This window comes from Bos indicus x Bos taurus, chromosome 24 (assembly GCF_003369695.1).
Source record: "Bos indicus x Bos taurus breed Angus x Brahman F1 hybrid chromosome 24, Bos_hybrid_MaternalHap_v2.0, whole genome shotgun sequence".
NCBI lineage: Eukaryota > Metazoa > Chordata > Mammalia > Artiodactyla > Bovidae > Bos > Bos indicus x Bos taurus.
Window position 1 is genome coordinate 30,361,551 of NC_040099.1, and position 12,773 is coordinate 30,374,323.

Below are 12,773 nucleotides of genomic sequence, written 5' to 3' on the forward strand. Positions count from 1 at the left end.
GAGTGGGTTGCCATTTCCTTCTCCAATGCATGAAAGTGAAAAGTGAAAGTGAAGTCATTCAGTTATGTCCGACTCTTGGTGACCTCATGGACTGCAGCCTACCAGGCTCCTCCATCCATGGGATTTTCCAGGCAAGAGTACTGGAGTGGGGTGCCATCGCCTTCCTAAACCAAGTTATTTTCAGCTTCCCCTGTATTCTATTCTGACTTCATCCTTCAAAGTCTATTACATCTGCTGAGTCTTTTCTGTATCCTACTCTGTTACATCTCTTTTATGGAGACTTTATACTAAATATGGGAGAATTATTAGCCCCTCTGGAGAAGGCAATGGCACCCCACTCCAGTACTCCTGCCAGGAAAATCCCATGGATGGAGGAGCCTGGTGGGCTGTAGTCCATGGGGTCACTAAGAGTCGGACACGACTGATCGACTTCACTTTCACTTTTCATTTTCATGCATTGGAGAAGGAAATGGTAACCCACTCCAGTGTTCTTGCCTGGAGAATCCCAGGGATGGGGGAGCCTGGTGGGCTGCCGTCTATGGGGTCGCACAGAGTCGGACACGACTGAAGCGACTTAGCAGCAGCAGCAGCAGCATTAGCCCCTGTCTTCAGTGGCCCAAAGTTCTCATTTTGTCTACAAAATTTTCATCACATGACTTCCTAGGTAAGTTTGCTGTCTTCTAGCACATTGTCTCTGGGACAGTGCTAGCTGTGGCAGTCATCTGGAATGGCTATGCATTCTTTCTTTGTCTTCACCCCGAAGGAACTCTGGGAGAGACTTTATAGGGCCCAGGTTTGAGCAGGAAGTGAGTAGTTTTCAGCAGTTTCCTGTGCATCCCAGGAATTCCCTAGTATTTCATCAGCAGCCTCATCCCATCTCTCCACTGCTTCTTCTTTTCATGTCCACCTTTTGTGAAATCAACAGCTATTTGTAAATGGTGAATGATAATTACTATTATCTACCCCAAGCACTTCTTGCATATTGTTCATTTTTCTCTCCAACCCGGACTGTTTATAATTTAAGATTCCCACATCACAAGCAAAGAAAGAGTTCAGAGACATTCAAGTTTTGCCAAACATCCTATGAGGGTGAGCCATGAAACTGATTTGAAGCCAGAGTTGCCTGATTCCAAAGTCTCTGATTTCTCCACTCTGACATGACGCTATTAAAAAGCTATTTCTTCAGCAGACTCACAAATACAGAGAACAAAGTAGAGAGGCAGGAGGGGTAACGTAGGCGTGGCAGAGTAAGAGATGCAAACTGTTGGGTGTAAGATAGGCTACACGGATATATTGTACAAAATGGGGGGTATAGCCAATAATGGAGTACAACCTTTAAAAATTGTATTACATTAAAAAAAAATGTTTGGGGCTTCCTTAGTGGTTCAGTTCGTAAAGAATCTGCCTGTAATGCAGGAGACCCTGGTTCAGTCCCTGGGTCGGGAAGATCCCCTGGAGAAGGAAATGGCAACCCACTCCAGTCCTCTTGCCTGGAGAATTCCATGGACAGAGGAGCTGGGCAGGCTACAATTCATGGGACTCACAGAGTCAGACAAGACTACAGAGTCGGACAAGACTGTGTGACTAACTTTCACTTTCAAAGCAATTTTTTTTAAATACCAATTGAGTGGAAAGCAATTTAGTTTTACACCTAATAAATTATTTCAAATAGAACTGTAGTTAGGTGTGGTGATTTTTCATAGGCTTGCTGTCTCAATACCAATCAGAATTTACCACTGAGTGAGTAAGTGTGCTCCAAAGATGCCCTCGACCAAGCAAAGCAGGGCAGGGACTAGGAGGTCTTATGACTGGGAGCGTGCTTTAATTTAGGCTGAGCTCCAGGACACCATGAAATGTCGATGATGAAAGCATGTGAAGTGAAAGCGTAGACAGAGCAATATGGTTGGCTTCCACGTTAGATCAAGGGAAAAAAGTTCTCAAATGTTAGTTCATGTGCATCCCAATCATGTGGACATTTATTACACAGTAGATTTGTTAGGGGAAGCACACTGACTGAAACCACCCATCCTGGCCAGGCCCTTTAGTAACCATTTTCATGAGCTGTTTTACGATAGGAGGTCCTGGTAAGGAACGCAGAACTAATAAGCCACCATCAACCAGAAGAGTTCAGGAAAGGTCAAAAGGAGACACCACGTATCCGACCACCTCCCAGAATCCTTCTCTCTGGCATCCATCTTGGCTGAACAAGGCGTGCCCCCCCAGGAAGGACTCTGAGTCAGAATGATTGGCTAAAGACACCCCGGAAACTAACCCCATCACCATAAAACCTGAGACTTTGCCAAGTAGCAGAGCAGTTCTCCCGGGTTCCCTTACTCTACTGCTCTCCACCCGGGTGCCCTTTCCCAATAAAATCTCTTGTTTTGTCAGCATTTGTGTGTCCTCTGACAATTCATTTCTGATGTTAGACATGAGCCCAGATTCAGGCTCTGGAAGGGGCCTTCCTGCAACAGATTCTTGGGCTCCACAGCTGGGTGATTCTATGGTTGTGGATGACGGCCCACTGACCATATTTGGAAAACCACAGTCCAATATCTCAAAGCCCCATTTAGGATGCAAACAAAAAGAACTGGGAGTTGGCTGAATGTGAAGTTGATTCTCCTCTTGAACATACCATTCATTCAAATCATTTATTGAAAAAGATCTTTTTATATGAAAATCTGACCTGCAGTGTTTCTAGAAGGAGTTTTGAGAAAGAAACACACACATTCTTGGAAAAGACTGAATTTAATCTTTTCAATTGAATTCAATTTACAATTTTGTAAATAAATTTATCACTCCGGAAATGGTCAAAATTCACAAGAAGCCTACTATGGATGATCTTAACACAAAGAAGAACCTTCTGTAAAGCAAAAATTGCCTCAAATTTGTCTACTCTGAACGCTTGATATTCATTTAGATTGAATGTTCTCAAAGCAGAACACATCTGAAATCTGGTTTGTCTAAATACTTAGAAAGTCAAATTGTCTAATTATTAAGCTCTATCCTTATTTCCCAAACATGTATGAATGAGCTTTCAGGAGGGCATTCACAGTGCTGTGCAGAGACAAAAAAAAGAAAAAGCAAAAACCACAATCCTCCCCCTCCAAAAAAAAAAAAAAAAAAAACCTCCATTGTTCTTAAATGCCTTTTCCAAAGGGTCTACGTTTAAACTTTTTTTTTCTAATAAAGGCAATAAAAATGTTTGCGACCAATATTGCCGTATAACTTGAAATTCCTTGTCTACTGAAACCCTAGCCAAAAGGCTTTCTTTAGTTTTATATTAAATTATCCCATTTGGTTGGCTGCCTTAATCAACTTAACTGATTACTTACCAGCTCACCATTTCACAGTGTGCAGACACCCCATCAGGACTCTTGTGAACAATTTCTTGGGCTCCTTTTTCCTTTTTGTCTAAACATTAATACCATCTCCCACTATATGGATCACCAACAAGGACCTACCATATAGCACATGGAACTCTGCTCAATGTTATGAGGCCATCTGGCTGGGAGAGGGGTTTGGGGGAGAATGGATACATGTGCACGTACGTATGACTGAGTCCTTTCACTGTCCATCTGAAACTATCACAACATTGCTAATTGGTTATACTCCAATACAAAATAAAAAGTAAAAAAAAAAAAACCAAAAGAGACTACCTTCCATCTTACCTTCAGGCCCCTGCCCACAACCTCAGGTTCACAAGGCTTTGCAGCTCTGTTATTGGGTTCGTCTGAAAAAAACTTAGGAATTTGAGATTTTTCTTTCCTATTTGGGGGACAGCTGACTGGGGGGGTTGGGGGGAGAATTGGTGAGGTGACTGAACAAAACGAGTTGAACAGTTAATGCTTTAACCTTGCGTATAATTTATACAATAAACAAAGTCACATGCTCCCCTAATAATTTAGATGTAAGCAAATGTTGATTTATTCAGGAAGGCTACTGCCTGAAGCCAAGCCTGCAGCACTAAAATTTGAATTAAACTAGGACAGAAGCAGGCTAGTCTATAATAACATTTGTATAATTTTATTTTTGCCCTTGGCTCAGTTCATTTCCTCGTACAGTAGATGCATGAAATTGGTTCTTCAGCCACCTTTAGCTGATGTTCACTGATATCCGGGCAGGCAGGGAGGCAGGAGAATGCACCTTTCTTAGCTTTGTGTTTTCAATCATAAGGCCTTGAATTCCTAGGTCATTTCTGACAATGATTATCTTTCTCTGAATTGTGTTTTCAGCAAAGCTTTCTGAAGAGCCTCATTTCACCTAGAGATACGGTTTTCCCCTCCTCTCCCTGTGAGGGGGCTCTTAGAACAGAGATTGCTAAATAGATGCAAATGTTGTGCTGTTTTTATTCCTTTATTCAAGCCTGGGGGCATGAAATCTTAGTTCTCTTACTCTGCTTTCAGCAGTGAAATAAGGGCCGTAGGAAAGTCTTTAAACGACGGTGAAAAAATAAATATTAACTTGAAACAGTGAAGGTACAAACCCCCTCATACTATTAACCTTTGACTTAAATAAAAATTAGGAACTACATCTTACCACTTAGCACTTTTGTGAGGGACCGAGGCTCCTCTGGAGGAATCAGGTTTGAGCCAGTAAATAATTTGCGAGAGCTTCTGAAAAGTAGGCAAAGTTTTCCATCCAAACCAGGAGAAAACTTGTTTTTCTCATAGGATTTCCCTGCAGACCAACACCCCAACAGGCATAGTGCACAAAAGAAAGCACTAGCAAAACCCACAATCGCTTTACACGTCTAACCATTTTTATTCAGGCTTTCAAGCAAAAGTAAGAGCTCTTTGGGGGTCAAAAGTTCTGAAATAAAGAATTTCTTCCCTTAGGTCAGGAAATCAAATATGCTAAAAACTCTCCCTAACCTTTTGTTTAGAGGAAGCTTAGAGAGGGGGGAAAATCCCCCAAATTAGAAATCAAGGAATTGGTATTTGCACTTTATATGAAATCTGCATTTATCTCTCACTTCTTCCAGCTGAGAAGGTAAATAGCAGCCGTGGTGTTTTGGAGGCAAATATTGTTGTGTCCTATTCTTGGTAACGAAATCTGCTCCCAGGCCTGCTCCATCCCTGTCTGATTGTGCCCTGGGGCTGTCGCAGGCAGCCAAAGGAGCCTTTCAGAAAATCCAGGCCATGTTTTGACTTCATTACAAATTCCAAATAGAACAAGTTTTCGCCTGGCTTAGGCTTTGGTTATGAAAGTTTCCCACAGCTCTCGAAAATATACAGAATAATAAATGGCCAGGCAGAGAGAGAGAGGAGGCAGTAATTCCATCAAAGGTTTTTGGTCACATCCTAGAGCACAATCACAGAGCCCAGAGAGCTTATGTCACTAGGACCCAGAGATAAAATGTTTTGCCTTGGGCCCGAGGTCACACATTGGGTCAAGAACTCTGAGGTTCTGTCCTTTGTTCCCCTGTGAAGGGGAGAAAGCCTCCTCTCTACCCGATGCTGGCCCCCTAGCCTTCCCTGGAGACACATTGTGAAACGTTCTCACCCTCAAGGGGTGGCTGGGAAGCTTCAAATGTTTTTTGGGCATTTCCAGCATAAAAGCAAAAATTGATGCGTTTCAGTGGGATAAGCCCTGAGGCACAAAGGAAAAACCCCCACGGCGGTGGGTGTGAAGAGGAAACTTTTTATTGTCCTGCTGCGGATTTTTTTCTTTCATTTTTCTTCTCTTTTCCTTTTGCTAGCCTCTTTATTAAGTCAAGATGTTATAGGAAGGCACCAGTTAAATATGACATGCAAGCTTATGAAGGCAAGCCTTTACTCCCTAATTACAAGTGAGAACACAGGTTGGCCATGTTCCTGATCTCCATCCTTCTTCCTCCCTTCTCCCTTGTTCCAGGTTCTTCTTCTCTCATCCTTTTTTTCTGGGAAAAAAAAAAAAAACATAATGAAACACTTTAATGACAAATTCTAGAAGGCCATTCCCTATCCTCCAAGAACCCCAACTACTGATGTCATCATCTTCACAGACATGCCCTTTCTTCCTGCACATCTCTATTTTAGAAAACATGAACAAAATACTTCAAATAAGGGGACTTCCTTTGTGGTCCAGTGGTTGAGACTCCATGCTTCCAATGCAGGGGGTGCAGGTCTGATTCCTGGTCAGGGAACTATGATCCCACATACTGTGTGACCAAAAAACCCCACATTTTTTAAGTGCAAAATACTTCAAATAAGTCCAACAGTGGGCCTTTTACATTAGGTTTTTTGTTTTTTTGTTTTTTTCCCAAAAGAGCTCGTTCACATATATGTCCCTCCCTAGAAGAAGTTCATTAGTTCCTTTTTGAAAAACAATTTTGTTTATTTATGTTTGGCTGTGCTGGGTCTTCATTGCTGAGAGGGCTTTTCTCCAGTTGCGGAGAGCTGGGGTTACTCTCTAGTTGTGGTGTGTGGGTTTCTCATTGCAGTGGCTTCTCTTGTTGCAGAGCACTGCCTCCAGGGCACGCAGGCTTCAGTAGTTGGGCTCAGGGGCTCTAGAGCACAGGCACAATAGCTGTGAAGCTTCTCTGAAGCATGTGAGATTCTCCCAGACCAGGGATCTGGACCTGTCTCCTGCATTGGCTGGCAGATTCTTTACCACTGAGCCACCAGGAAACCCCCATCACTAGCTCCTTATTTTTGAAAAGCCAATAACAATAGCCTGACAATTCCTCACCCATCATGCTGACATCATTGGATTGGTGGGCTGTGGCTTCTTGACATCAAAGCCATGGATTATGGCTTTTCTATATGTGGTTCACAATCCAGTCATTGCCATCATCCACATACCATCCACTGTCCTCTTGAAACCCCTGAAGTGATGAAAGAGTCAGGCAGTGGTTGATGATTAAAGGCTGGACCCTGAATTGCTCCCAAACTCATTTTTGAAGAGTCTTTGAACATGAACAAAATGTTATCAATGAGTTTTAACCGGGAAGAGCAAGCACTATTGTGTCTCTGTTCCCCACATTTAGTCAAACGTGTAAACTCATCCTTCTGATGGCTTCCGCTGGTAGCTGGACCCAACAGAAGCATTCGATAGAATCCATAAGAAAACGATAATTCTGTTGTTCTGATTATACCCCACCTGGTATAGAATATATATCTTAAATATAAAAAAAGGCATTAGTAAGTATTTGTGATTTAACCAGACTGCAATTACAGTATGAAGAGAAATTGTTACTGGGAAATCTACCATTGGCAGGGGCAGCAGGCCAACAAGGGTGCCTTGGTGTGTGAAAGTGCGAGTGTTAGTTGCTTAGTTGTGTGCTACTTTTTGAGACCCTATGGACTATACCCCATCAGGCTTCTCTGTCCATGGAACTCTCCAGGCAAGAATACTGGAGTGGGTAGCCATTCCCTTCTCCAAGGGATCTTCCTGACCCAGGGATTGAACCTGTGTCTCCTGTATTGCAGATTCTTTACTGCCTGAGCCACCAGGAAAGCTCCAAGAATACTGGAATGGGTGGCCATTTCCTTCTCCAGGAGATCTGCCTGACCCAGGGGTTGAACCCAGGTCTCCTACATTGCAGGCAGATTCTTTACATCTGAGCCACCAGGAAAGCCACCAGGAAGGCTTGTGTGTCTATATTAAGATCAAGGAAGAAACACAGCCAAGAACAAGGTGAAAAGAAGTTCATTCATTGTCTCAAGGAAATAAAGACCTCAGGCTTTTCAAGTGAAAATATACCACTGGCATCAGATACTAATCACAAGGTAATTATTTTTTAAAGAGTTTCCTGAGTAAGACACAGACACCCATGACACCCTTAGGCTAATATATGCACCTAGAGACTAATTCTGCCCTTGGTTGTATGTGCGTTAGTTGTCCTTGGAGTGAATAAAAGCTGCTTTCCATGTTACTCTAGCCTCCTATTTTTTTTTTTTTTTAATGCCACTTCAGAAGATAGGGATAAAAATGCATCAGATTAAAAAACACTCCTCAAGGGCAATTTGTATGAAAAGTTAAGCTGGGCAACATCAAACTAGGCCCCTTCCTGTAAAATACATCAAATTCAAAGAAGTACTTTTCTTTAAGTTACTAATCTTTCTAATGAATATCAGATTCCATCAGCCAAACTGCTTTTTTGGCAACAACAGTTTTTACCAATGTAAAAGACTGCAAGATGTATTAACAGAAAGTACCCAAAGTATTAATCAATTGCTAAAATACTTTCCTATCCTTTGTCCAAGGAAAAATGCTTTGTTCAAGGAATTTCAAACTTTGTTCAAGGAATTCTGACACTGGAAAGGATGGTCCCTGTCAATCACAGTAATTTGGTATTGCAGGTCTTATTCCTGGGACACCCAGCCAGTGGGCACTCTGAGAGAACCCCCTCCCTGCACATTCCCTATAACAGCCCTGGAATGAATGTAACACCAGCTCATCTCCCCAACACTTCTGCATTAACCCACCTCCAATCGCTTAAAATATCAGATGCCATGCCTGATTTTTTTCAAGCATAAAGAAAATTCCTAAGAATTCCCTGGTAGTCCAGTGGTTAAGACTCAGCGCTTTCACTGTAGTGACCCAGGTTCAGTCCCTAGTCTGAGAACTAAGATTCTGCAAGCCATGTGGTGTGGGGAAAAAAAAAAAGGAAAAAAGAAAATTCCTGACCTCATTAGACTACATTTCAGATGTCATAAATGGCCGTATCTTACACCCAGCTCATGGGCCATCCAATGTTCTATAACTCTTTTTGGAGTTATATTGCAGTCAGAATTCTGCTTTCATACATGCATTCATTCATTATTTATTGAAAACCTCCAATGTACCAGTCACTGCTTCTAGGAGCTAGGGTAAAGTGGTAAAGGAGACAGTTAACAACATCCCACTCTCAATGAGTTGATTTTCTACCAGGCAGAGGCATCAACAAATCAGCCACCAAATGAAGACAATCATTTCAAACAACAATAAAAGTAAAGGAAAATGATGACACAGAGTGGGCTCACAAGGATGGGAAGGTTTCCTGGGGGAGGGGAAAACATTGAGCTGAAATCCGAATCCCAAGAAAGACTCAGCTGTTGTGAATCTAAAAAGATAAGATGAACCCTGTCTCTTAGTCAGAACATTTACTCATATTATTCTGTAGATTGTGTACCCTCACAACCGGAACACCTACAAGATTCCAAGCAGAAATCGTAAAACCCAGGCATAAAGGCATACCTTTTACTTACCAGCAGGACAACTCCAGGCATTATTTCTCAGTTGAGGGCATATTTAATTACCAAATGTTCTGCGGATGTCTTCCAAGCTGTATAGATTACTGACTTTCAAGAACATAGACTTCTTCCTTTATCACAGAAATACCACTGTCCTTGATGAATTTGCATCTGCAATGATTCATCATTTTGTACTTTACAATTATTTAAGTTCTTCTAAACAACCAGGTACATGCAAAGCACGCTTGCTTTTATTTCATTAGATAACTAACCTCAGAGCTCCGCGAGCAATTTTAAACTTGAAAAAAAAAAAAAATTCAGCTGTGCTGCTATTTCACTGTTCAGGCAACACACTCACCACGCCAGTCAGATTGAGAAATGATTGCCTTCGCTAGTGGCTTACAAGAAAAGACTTCAGGTCACATATTAATTTTTAAAATGTTTTTCTTAAGCCCCTTTTAGCCTTCATGGCACATTCAGAGGCCAGGTATAAAGGAATTCTTAGAATATGGTTTTATTCAATGGCATGCAAGTTTACCCCCACACCATGTCACATCTGGACACCTCCATTCTGGTTGCTTAGGTGTCTGATGGTTTGTCAGAAGGCTAGCCATAACTTAGGCGGAAAACTGGACTCCATTAAAAAAACATTAAAAGCTGAAAAGGAGGCAAGTTGATGTGGCATGGCTCCCAGCAATAAGGAAGCAAGAATGCACACTGAAGCTTAGAAATAGAAAGTGATGTCCTCATAAAAACATGGCTCCAGGCTGGTGTGCCACTAGAAATTCTTCTGTCAGTTTAGAATATTTAGCTTCAAGGGATTTCGACTTTCAAATGTATCTCTGGATGCAAAATAGGCTGCACAGAAGGAGATAGCATTGAAGAAGGAAAGACGAACTGCTCCCAATTACGATCGATTTACGTGAAGCTGAAGATTCCTTTTTTTTCAGATAGCATATTTGATCAGAAAGCGTGCAAGTGGGATGGATGAGCTATCTCGCTGACGCCGAGTGATCCGCTGGCCTTCATAACTAGAAAATTGTGCTAAGAACTGATAGGCCAAAACAATATTAAAAGCTTCAGCACTACTGGTTATCAAGGGAAACTTTCAGCCTAATTGGAAAGCTCACAGCTTCAGGCATCTGAAAAGTTTTGGTTTGGGGCTCTTCCGCGGCATTCCAATGCAGTATTTCCAATCAATAATGGGATGCTATTCACAGCTCCATCATGAGGCTTATGAAGTCCCCTGAGTTTTGTATTTGACTTGTTAAACTGTAAAAAGAGTTGGAGAAACAAACAGAAAAGAAATATCTCAGTCCCCAGCTGCCCAAATATAAAACAATTGAATAAACAAACTCCGGTGCTCAAAGAAAACGGGAAATGGCAAAATGGAAAAGACAGACTGACGCATTTTCATGCACAAACAGCGAGCATCTTGGGTGACCTTCCTGAGTGCAATCTGTCCAGCTGGGTGTTAGGCAAAGAGCTCATCTCTCCAGGCAGATCGAATTATGTGTTAAGATTACAGTGATGCAGATTGTTCCCTAAAACCCACAGACACGAGACTCTTCCTTCCCAACAGATGTGGCCTTCTCAGCGCCATTTAGCTATAAGCAGTAGGTTACGAAGGCCAATGAAAGCATATCCCCAAAAGACTCAGAACAGTGCTTTCCTCAGAGCGACTGTCAACTGTACCTGGAAAACGTCACAATTTTCTTAGCCAACCGCCTTGCACAGAATGGAGCAACAGAATCTTCATCCCTTGGAGATGCCCATGTTTACAGAATGATGTGCCCCAGAGAACTTCCGCTGACATCACCAAGGAGTGTTGAAAGGGAACAGATCCAGAACAAGTTCTGTACTGGGTTTTGATTTTTCTTTTCCCCCAAAGGTTCACCCAGTTGCCTTCAACAGAGGTTTGAAAGGGAACACAGGAGATCTGAGCTGTTGAGTGAGAGGTGAGGAGCTGAAAATACCAATTAATATAAATACCGATAAATACTGATGCTGCTGCTGCTGCTAAGTCGCATCAGTCGTGTCCGACTCTGTGTGACCCCACAGTCGGAAGCCCACCAGGCTCCCCTGTCCCTGGGATTCTCCAGGCAAGAACACGGGAGTGGGTTGCCATTTCCTTCTCCAATGCATGAAGGTGAAAAGTGAAAGTGAAGTCGCTCAGTCATGTCTGACTCTTAGCGACCCCATGGACTGCAACCTACCAGGCTCCTCCATCCATGGTATTTTCCAGGCAAGAGTACTGGAGTGGGTCGCCAGTGACTTCTCCGATAAATACCGATACATTAATATAAATACCAATTTAAATACCGATTCAACCCAGCACTTGCCCCTGCCCTTTGGTGTGAAACGTCAACTTGTGGAACCAGAGGACAAAAGCCTCCTTTGTGTCCAGGGTAAGAGAGAGACAGACCTCAGCGTGAACCTAAAGAGACATTTTGGGACTTCCCTGGTGGCTCCGTGGTGGACACTCCACCTGCAGCAGATATGTGTTCGATCCCTGGTCCAGGAAGAGCCCACATACCTCGGAGCAACTAAGCCCGTGTGCCACAGCTACCGCACCTGTGCTCTAGAGCCTGGGAGGTGGAACTACTGAAACCCAGGCACCCTAGAGCCTGTGCTCAGCAATAAGAGAAGCCACTGCAATGAGAAGCCTGCTCACCACTGTGAAGAGTAGCCGCCATTCACCACAACTAGAGAAGGCCTGTGCAGCGAAAAAGACCCTGCATAGCCAAAATTAAATAAATAAAATTACTTTTTAAAGAGACACATCTTTACCCACATTTTAATATTTCTGAAATCAAAATACATCTTACCATCACCGTTAGCCACCAGTAGTTGGCCAGTTATCACTGCCTTTAGACCTGCATAAAACATGTGAAGTGACTCAGAAGTGAATCCTAGAGACAGGAGAGGAAGCTTTTGGGAAATGCTCCATCACCAATGCTTTTGATGGCACAGAGGACAAGCCTGAACAGCAAAACATGAAGATTACAGACTCCAAGTAGGAAACTAATTCATAAGAATCACATTCTGAAAATGAAGTTTTGTAAATTCCTCAGCCAATGTATTTCATTTTTAGTTTGCCTTTTACATATGCACAAGAGATATATAGGGGCAAAATCAATGCCAAAATAAGTACAAGAACCTTTCCAGGGACTTCCCTGGGGGTCCAGTGGTTAAGACTTCACCTTCCCATGCATGGGATGCAGGTTCAATCCCTGGTTGGACAGCTAAGATCCCACATGCCTTGGGGTCAAAAAAAAAAAAAGACATAAAACAGAAGCAGTATTGTAACAAATTCACTAAAGACTTTAAAAAATGGTTCACATCAAAGAAAACTTGAAAAAAAAAAACCTTTCCAACAAAAATTCTAAGGCATAAAAAAAAAAAAATCATGGTGCTACAGTTGTAGGAGTAATTTTTGTTTTCTTCAGTTCAGTTCAGTCGCTCAGTCGTGTCCAACTCTTTGCGACCCCATGAATCGCAGCACGCCAGGTCTCCTTGTCCATCACCAACTCCCGGAGTTCACTCAGACTCATGTCCATTGAGTCAGTGATGCCATCCAGCCATCTTATTCTCTGTCGTCCCCTTCTCCTGCCTCTA

At 42.5% G+C, this 12,773-nt stretch overlaps 1 long non-coding RNA gene across 2 annotated transcripts in view; it reads right to left on the reverse strand.

Moving 5' to 3' along the window:
* Positions 1 to 4,007: 4,007 nt before the first annotated feature.
* The window catches only part of LOC113882628, a 38,668-nt gene continuing 29,902 nt past the window's right edge, over positions 4,008 to 12,773 (reverse strand). The window contains exons 1-4 of one of the 2 annotated variants that reach the window (XR_003508404.1): positions 10,851 to 11,208; positions 9,171 to 10,427; positions 6,670 to 6,805; positions 4,008 to 5,878 (exon numbers count right to left, since the gene is read on the reverse strand). This is a non-coding gene — a long non-coding RNA (uncharacterized LOC113882628). Of the gene's footprint in view, positions 5,879 to 6,669; positions 6,806 to 9,170; positions 10,428 to 10,850; positions 11,209 to 12,773 lie in introns of those variants that run through there. The other variant, XR_003508403.1, reaches the window with a different exon arrangement.